General features: G+C 48.9%; 1 protein-coding gene across 13 annotated transcripts in view; it reads left to right on the top strand.

The window, feature by feature from the left end:
• Positions 1–594: 594 nt before the first annotated feature.
• Positions 595–8,104, top strand: part of LOC140467942 (EVI5-like protein) — a 340,764-nt gene continuing 333,254 nt past the window's right edge. For 7 of the 13 annotated variants that reach the window (XM_072564018.1, XM_072564024.1, XM_072564021.1 and 4 more), the window contains exon 1: positions 597–683. The gene's annotated coding sequence lies outside the window, so the exon portion shown is untranslated. Of the gene's footprint in view, positions 769–8,104 lie in introns of all 13 variants that reach the window. The other 6 variants (XM_072564014.1, XM_072564019.1, XM_072564020.1 and 3 more) reach the window with 6 other exon arrangements.

Below are 8,104 nucleotides of genomic sequence, written 5' to 3'. Positions count from 1 at the left end.
TCTCTCTCCCTCCATCTCTCTCTCTCCCTCCATCCATCTCTCTCTCTCACTCCATCCCTCTCTCTCTCCCTCCATCCCTCTCTCTCTGTCTCCCTCCATCTCTCTCCCCCTCCATCCCTCTCTCTCTCTCCCTCCATCCCTCTCTCTCTCTCCCTCCATCCCTCTCTCTCTGTCTTTCTCCATCTCTCTCCCCCTCCATCCCTCTCTCTCTCTCCCTCCATCCCTCTCTCCATCTCTCTCCCTCTCTCTCTCTATCTCTCTCTCTCGCTCCATCCCTCTCTCCATCTCTCTCTCCATCCCTCTCTCTCTCTCTCCATCCCTCTCTCTCTCCGCAACATCAGCACCACAGCAACACCCAGGCACTCGCTGTTGTTCGCAGCCGATTGGCAGGAGCCGCTGCCGCTCAATATTGTTCCTGGTTTCTATTGGTGGGAAACCACGGTATGGGCGGTGCGCGTCCTCCATTGGTCGCCCTCAGCTCCAGGCGGACTGGACAGCATCTATGTCCATCAGACGGACGCGAACTCCGATTGGTCGGGGGCGGGAACCATGGCGGTGAGGCGCGCTCTGATTGGTGCACGAGCGCGACACGGTGACGTCAAGGGGGTGGGGTCCCGCCCCTCCTGTCAGGGCCCGAGCGGCGGAGGCACCGGGAGCGGGAGCGGCTTCACCGCCACCGTTAGGTAAAGGGCGACCGGGAGTGGGAGCGTCACCGTCAGGTAGAGGGGGACGGTGGGGGAGAGGTACCGGGAGCACCGTCACTGTCAGGTAAAGGCGAGCGGGTACCGGCTACCGGCGGTGGCGGGGTCTCCCTGTGACCCGGGGGAGGGGGAGTGATGGGGGCCGGGGGCCGGGGGATGATGAGGTGGGGGTCAGGGTTCAGTGTCGCTAGGGCGGGGACGGCCCTGTTGCCATGGCGACAGTGTAGGGCGGGGCTTGGTCCACCCATCACCCCCAACCCCGCCCCCCCAACCCATCACCTCAACCCCTCCCCCCCACAACCCCTCCCCCCCATAACCCCTCACCCCAACTCCGCCCCCCCAACCCATCACCTCAACCCCTCCCCCCCACAACCCCTCCCCCCCATAACCCCTCACCCCAACCCTGCCCCCCAACCCATCACCTCAACCCCTCCCCCCCATAACCCCTCACCCCAACCCTGCCCCCCCAACTCATCACCCCGCCCCCCCAACTCATCACCCTGACCCTGCCCCCCCTGACCCTGCCCCCCCTGACCCATCGCCCCCCGACCCTGCCCCCCCTGACCCATCGCCCCCCGACCCTGCCCCCCCTGACCCATCGCCCCCCGACCCTGCCCCCCCTGACCCATCGCCCCCCCGACCCTGCCCCCCCAACCCATCACCCCCCAACCCCACCCTCCCAACCCATCACCCCCGAACCCGCCCCCCAACCCATCACCCTGACCATGCCCCCAAACCATCACCTCGACCCCTCCCCCAAACCATCACCCTGACCCTGAACCCCCAACCCTGCCCCCCCAACACATTACCCCAACCCTGCCCCCCAACACATCACCCCAACCCCTCACTCCACCCCCCAACGCCAAACTTCACCCCCCACCCCACCCAAAGCGTCACCCGACCCCCAACGCATCACCCCAACGCACGACCTCACCCCACCCCCCCAATGCACGACCCCACCCCCAACCCCACCCCCCCAACGCATGACCCCACCCCCAACCCCACCCCCCTCAACGCACGACCCCAACCCTGACCCCACCCCCCTCAACGCACGACCCCACCCCTGACCCCACCCCCCCACCCCCACCCCCACCCCCACCCCCAAAACGCACCAACCCACCCCCACACCCCCAACGCATCACCACAACCTCGCCCTCTTCTTCCCTGCCCTCGGCACATTACCCCACCCCCACATCCCCGCCCCCGACACAATGTTCCAGCTGTGGATATGCTCAGAGGAACAGTCACCTGTTCACACCCATTTGGCTTAAGGTCGTCCGTGACCAAACCTTAATCTGTGCATGCTCTCTGTCCAACATTTCCTATTTAGCTGATATTAACTGTCATGAGATTATGCTACCCTGTATTAATATTGCTGCTCAGCAACAAAGAGGGCAATGGGAAGGAAATTAGCTTGAGAGTCCTGAATGGTTTTGGTTGTGATTTTTGGTGATAACCAAAGGGGTTTGCAGTGATTGAATAGTTTCACAGGAGGATTGTATGTAAGGGGCAAAATAAGTCTAGTGGGGGGGTGAAGAGTGTGAGACCAATTAGCCCATTTTCTCTGAGTTCAGATTTTGGTACAACAAAGTGGTTTTGTTCTATTCTTCAAATGTTTATGATTCTGAAACCAAAAAATTGCTGGATGTACTCCAGTCAGATCGGATCCAGCAAGCAAACAAACACTTTGGTTTTTTTTTCCCCCTGTAGCCCGTCAGATTTGATGAACGGTTAGCGTGTAAATGGGAAATATGAGAAGACGTTGCTGTTCAGGCAGTCTCCATAACATTTTACCACATTATCCCCATATTTCTTTGTTTCATTCCTATCCAAATTCTACCTTGATATTGTGCACCAATCATTGAGCAATGTTCCAAGTGTTAACTTGTCAATTCCCAGCACCAATGTTGATTGGTGTCAGTCATTGTTCAGAAAAGCATGTTGTTTATTGCAGTGTTTACATTTCAAACATTTTCTTGACTATAGTAATCTTGTCATTCCTGTTTGGTGTCTGGTAACCGCCACGTTGTGTGTAGGGTGCTTAATTGACGATAGTAGTCAATGTAGATCATTTCTATTCAAACTGCTCAGATGTCATTGCACATCCTTGCAGCAGATGGGAGTTAAACATGTGCTTTCTGGCTCGGAGGTAGGGATACCAAGCGGTCCCTAGAGATTAATGCTGCTTTCTTCTCATTCATTAGACTTTTAAATTGATGTTTAGATCAGTGTGTGGTGCTGGAAAAGCACAGCAGGTCAGGCAGCATCCGAGGAGCAGGGAAATCGACGTTTTGGGCAAAAGCCCTTCATAAGCCCCTTTTTTAATTGATGTGATTGGTGACATCTCCTAAATGGGGCACTTGTAGAACTGTTTACATTTGTAGAACTGGTGACATTTTGGCAACCCCAATATGACTGGATTGTTTAAAATAGACATTGAGAAAGATAACAGAGGGGTTATGGTTTTTGCTTCAACCTCCTCATGTGTGTGCTTCCATTAGCTGTATGGAGCAAGTAATCTGGAGAATCCTGCAACATCAGCAGAATTTACCAATGTTTATTTCTTTGATCTGAGCGGTTAACCAGCAGCTGGCTTTTTGCAGATACTGAGTGGTTGGGTGTACTCCTTCCAACAGTTTGTGCTCTATCTGGCTTCTTGCTGTTTTTATTTGCATGGTTAATGTATAGACTCCCAACCACTTGCCAAACTATTGTCCCTCCATTCAAGGGGACAATTGGTGAAAACCTCCCCTCCCAATATTGTCAGAAAATGTCTGGTTTGCTCTTCTCATACAAATGAAGTGGCTGAAGAGATCAGAATTAGATAAAACAGCCCTTTCTCCTTAGAGGTCCAAATTGACCATCTGTCTCCTTTCAGCACTTTGCACTGTTTGTCTCCAGATTTCCAAGGTTGTTGTGGTGAAAATATTTTAAATGTCAATATTAGAGCATGGAAATCAGCCTTGTTACAGTGAACTACATGCAATATATGTCATTTTATCAGCTTCATTTTTTCTAGGTAATGTGTAGATTGCATTTTGACAAAGTGACCTGTTGTGAGTTTAATGGAGGCAATGGTTTATTACTCAACAGTTGAGATTTTAATGGTGACTCCTCACTATAATGAACACTGGTAGGACCAAATATAGTGGATGGACAGTTTGGAGTGCGGTGTGGATATGGAATGCCAAGATGCTGAAGAAGGGAGCTTCAGTTGTCGTGGGAATGTGTGATTCATCGCCTTGTATGGTTTTCGGTCAGTATAGCAGGTGGGGAGACTGACAACTGTGTAATCTTGGTAAAATCACATTGCAAGGTGGATAGGACTATGAGTTCGGTTTCTGGGATTCATGTAGAAATGATGGATTGAAGGTTCTTTGTTGGTGGTGGCGGCCAGCATTTGTTGTCCATCCCCTAATCTCTTTGAAGGTAGTGGTGAATGGCTGCTTTGAACTACTGGCGGTCCACTGATAGTGGATAATAGCATTAAGTGATCCAGAATTTCCTGAAGACATTTTAAAATCTGTCATTTACTGGCTTGAACGTGTGCCTCCCGTCTTTGCATTTTCCATATTTACCTATTTTAATCTTTTGTTGCGCTCCGCAAATCCCCTCTGAAGCTTCTTTTCCCGGCTAACAACCTTGAGCTTTCCTCGTCTGGTCTTGGCAAAGGATCAACTTTGTGGTTGCTTCTGCACAACTGACAGCATTTTGACATCACTGGAGACTTGTCACCTCGTGTTCTGAGAGATTGGGACAAACTGGGGAATTTATATGTACCATCCTTGTGGATCCCTGGCAGGAGCACTCCTTTTCCAAAGATTTTGGGGCTGATAGCTCTAAGATTATCGATATGTAAATTTGGTGGCGTTTACGAATTGCCTGAGTGGATGGGTTGAGTTTGGATTAAATGGGTATTTTTAGTGTAGTCAATCAAGTCTTGATTAGACAGCAGTGGAGAACATGGAGTGGGAGGAGGCCATTTGACCCCCACTGCCTGCTTCAGTTATGTATTAAAATAAATGACTTGCCTGATTATAGCCTCAAATCCTGGGCATGCTGACAAAGCAATAATAATGGAAAACCAGGTAATGGCAGAGGAGTTGAATAAATTGAAGTGTCCAATTAATCTGCAGTTCTTTGTTTTTATTCTTGAGCTGAATAAATGCTTTGCATCAGTCTTCATAGTGGAAGACACTAATAGCATTCCAAAAACTAAATCCTGAGATAAGGGAATGAAATACTAACTCACTAGAGGAAATGTACAAGGGAGATGAGTGGGGCTAAATGCCAAGAAGTCCTCTGGACCTGATGGTTCCTAGCATGTTAAACAAAGTAGCGTTGGAGATAGTGGATGCACAAATAGTATTCTTCCAAGAGTTCTTACTTTTTGGAAAAGTCATTAAAGATATGTAGCAGGGAAACGGACTCTTCAATCCAACCCATCCACACTGACCAGCCAGCCCAATCTGACCTAGTCCCATTTGCCAGCATTGGCCCATATTCCCCCTCAACCTTTTCCTATTCATATAACCATCCAGATGGTTTTTAAATGTTCTAATTGTCTCCATCTCCTTCATTTCCTTTATCAGCTTGTTCCATACATGCACTATCCTTAGTGTGAAAATGTTACCCCTCAGGTCCTTTTTAAATCTTTCCCTTCTCACCTGAAACGTATGCTGTCTAGTTTTGGACACCCCCACCCTACCTTTTGCTACCTGGTTGGAAATTACTTGCAAGTTTACCCTCAAAGTTTATCATCTTCCTTGGTAGTATTTTTTGATTTGTCTTTTGGTTTTTAAAATTGGTTCCTCTGGTTTATCACTAATCTTTGCGACATTGGTTTTTTTTCCAATCTAACGCAATCCTTAACCAGGTTAACTTGTCCCTTTCCTAGAATCAAGCTTCCTCACTGGAATCGTGTCTGAGGAATTTACTAGTGTTGTTTGCAGCGGTGACAAGTAGATTAGGTAAAGGAGAAGCAGTATACCTGGATTTCAGAAGGTTGTTGCTATGTACCACATGTTAGGCTACTAAATAGAATAAGAATCTGCTGTGTTAAGTTAGCATGGAGAAAGATTTCGATAACAAATAGACTGACAGTTGGGAAAAGACGGGGTATTTTCAGTATGGAAGCCTGTAAATAGTGGAGTGTTACCAAGATCAGTTCTGGTATTATTTACTATCATTATGAATGACTTGGCTCTGGGAAGTGAGTGTACAATAGTCAAGTTTAGAGATGGCAGAAAAAAAATAGGTCATAGAGTCATAGAGATGTACAGCATGGAAACAGACCCTTCGGTCCAACCGTCCATGCCGACCAGATATCCCAACCCAATCTAGTCCCACCTGCCAGCACCCGGTCCATATCCCTCCAAACCCTTCCGATTCATATACCCATCCAAATGCCTTTTAAATGTTGCAATTGTACCAGCCTCCACCACATCCTCTGGCAGCTCATTCCATACATGTACCACCTCTGTGTGAAAAAGTTGCCCCTTAGCTCTCTTTTATATCTCTCCCCTCTCACCCTAAACCTATGCTCTCTAGTTCTGGATTCCCTGACCCCAGGGAAAAGACTTTGTCTATTTATCCTATCCATGCCCCTCATGATTTTGTAAACCTCTATAAGGTCACTCCTCAGCCTCTGATGCTCCAGGGAAAACAGCCCCAGCCTATTCAGCCCCTCCTTATAAGCTCAAATCCTCCAACCCTGGCAAATTCCTTGTAAATCTTTTCTGAACCCTTTCAAGTTTCACAACATCTTTCCATATGGAAGGAGACCAGAATTGCACACAATATTCCAAACGTGGCTGAACCAATGTCCTGTACAGCAGAAACATTACCTCCCAACTCCTGTACTCAATACTCTCTCCAATAAAGGAGAGCATACCAAACACCACCTTCACTATCCTAAGTACCTGCGATTCCACTTTCAAAGATGTGGACAAAAACTTGGTCGATAGAATATAATGTGAGAAAACAAGATTATGCACTTTGACAGGAAGAATAAAGAAGCTGAACATTATTTACAGGAAGGGAAACTGCAGAAAGCTGCAACAGAGAGGGATTTGGGAGTGCTCATGTGTAAATCCTGAAGGCTGACATCCAGGTTCAACAGATGTGTGTAGTGGTGTGGTGGTAGTGTCCCTACCTTTTGAATTGGGATGTCCAGGTTGAAGTCCCACCTGCTTTGGAAATGTGTAAAGACAGATTGATTAGAACATATCTACAATTTCAGCATGCAAGAGATTAGATTCTCTACAGTGTGGAAGCAGGCCCTTTGGGCCAACAAGTCCACACCGTCCCTCTGATGAGTAACCCACCCAAACCCATTCCCCGACCCTATATTTACCCCTGACTAATGCACCTAACACTGTGAGCAATTTAACATGGCCAATTCACCTGACCTGCACATCTTTTTGGATTGTGAGAGGAAACCGGAGCACCCGGAGGAAACCCACGCAGACACGGGGAGAATGTGCAAACTCTACATAGAAAGGTGGGAATCGAACCCAGGTCCCTGGTGCTGTGAGGCAGCAGTGCTAACTACTGAGCCACCGTGCCTCCGTAAGAGAGAAGGCAAATGGAATGTTGACCTTTTTAATTCAAATCGGGAGGCCTTGCTAAAACCATACGAGGCATGAGCTGGAATGCTGTGATCTGTTTTTGTCCCCATGCCTAAGGAAAGGTGCTGAAAAATGTGTTGCTGGAAAAGTGCAACAGGTCAGGCAGCATCAAAGGAGCAGGAGAATCAACGTTTCGGGCATAAACCCTTCAGGGATGAGGAGGGTGTGCCAAGCAGGTGAAGATAAAAGGTAGGGAGGAGGGACTTGTGGGAGGGATGTTGGGAATGTGATAGGTGGAAGGAAGTTAAGGTGAGGGTGATAGGCTGGAGTGGGGTAGGGGCGGAGAGGTCGGGAAGAAGATTGCAGGTCAAGAAGGCGGTGCTGAGTCTGAGGGTTGGGACTGAGACAAGGTGGGGGGAGGGGAAATGAGGAAGCTGGAGAAATCTGAGTTCATCCCTTGTAGTTGGAGGGTTCCCAGGCAGAAGATGGGGCGCTCTTCCTCCAGCTGTCGTGTTGCTATGGTCTGGTGATGGAGGAGTCCAAGGATCTGCATGTCTTTGGCAGAGTGGGAGGGGGAGTTGAAGTGTTCAGCCACGGGGTGGTTGGGTTAGTTGGTCCGGGTGTCCCAGAGGTGTTCTCTGAAACATTCTGCAAGGAAAGGTGTCCTGGCATTGGAGGCAGTCCAGAGAAGGTTTACAAGGTTGATCTAGGTATAGAAGGACTGTCTTCTGAGGACAATAGGTTGGGTCTGTACTCATGGGAGTTTAAAAGAATGAGGGGTGACCTTGATTGAAACAGAAGATTTTTAGGGGACATGACATGCTAACTGGCCTG

This window comes from Chiloscyllium punctatum, chromosome 46 (genome assembly GCF_047496795.1).
Source record: "Chiloscyllium punctatum isolate Juve2018m chromosome 46, sChiPun1.3, whole genome shotgun sequence".
In the NCBI taxonomy this organism is placed as follows: domain Eukaryota; kingdom Metazoa; phylum Chordata; class Chondrichthyes; order Orectolobiformes; family Hemiscylliidae; genus Chiloscyllium; species Chiloscyllium punctatum.
This window is presented reverse-complemented; position numbering and strand designations above follow the sequence as displayed.